Source organism: Solanum tuberosum, unplaced genomic scaffold, assembly GCF_000226075.1.
Source record: "Solanum tuberosum cultivar DM 1-3 516 R44 unplaced genomic scaffold, SolTub_3.0 scf00449, whole genome shotgun sequence".
In the NCBI taxonomy this organism is placed as follows: Eukaryota; Viridiplantae; Streptophyta; class Magnoliopsida; order Solanales; family Solanaceae; genus Solanum; species Solanum tuberosum.
In genome coordinates, this window is record NW_006239383.1 from 331,524 (window position 1) to 332,585 (window position 1,062).

Consider the following 1,062-nt stretch of genomic DNA (forward strand, 5'->3'; position numbering starts at 1 on the left):
GTCACCTACTTGACAAATTATGGCCCAAAATGAGTGAGAAAGTCGGCCAAAGAAGGTCCCTTTAAAAGGGATAGATACAGCTTTTTCCAGCCATTTTTACTTTGACAAAAAATTTGATTTCTAGAGCTTTCTCTCTTCTCTCTCTTAGCTTCATACAATAGCCATTAAATACCATTAGGGTTCTTGAACATTAGGAAGTTCAAGCTATTTGGAAGGTATAATTTAAGACAAGTTAAGGAGGACAACCTTTACCTTGAAGAATCCAAGTCTTAGCAAGTAATAATTTTGTCCAGCAAGGTAAGCTACTGCAATTTTCTCCCTCTTGTGCTTGATTTAATTAGGACACTTGGTACGTGTTAGTGAGTTGGAAATTGTTACTTTTACATGGTGTAATATTGGGGAGGATGTTCTGGTGATTAGTGCATGTTGGGACAGCCATGGAGGGGAGTACTCTTTAACTTCAGTCATGAGCTTGTTTGAGCACCTTAAAAGTAATGTTAACTCTTCAAGTGCTGGTGATCAGAAACAATGATTCATATTTCATCTATTACATTATTATGTTTAAGGATTGTTTTATGTATGTTATGATAAGGGATGTGACTGGATGTGCGGGTAAGTTATGGAGACGTTAAAGGACTTAAATACTGCAGGGAGGTTTAGGGAGGACCTGATACAAAGGTTGTATAGTATATAGATGCGATTTAAGGGAAAGGGAAGGAAATAAAACATTGACTAGATAAATTGCATGCTTACTGCGTGGTTATTATTTTGGTGAGATCAAGTAGCTCAAATTGATTGATTAGCTACTAATACTAGTCTTACAACTTATTTTACTGTAGATTAGTAATCTGAAGAGAAGGAGCTTAAGTCATACTTTTTGAATTGTATAGCAAGGTATGTAAGGCTATTCGATTTCCTATTTCTTCGGCATGAATCCAACACTTGCATTACAAAAAAGTAAGCTTTCTAAGTGCCCTTGGTAGTGACTGATCCATAGTTGCAGTTCCTACTCCCTAGAGCACTAAAGTGAGTACTCTAATATGAGTTTATTACTAAATGTAC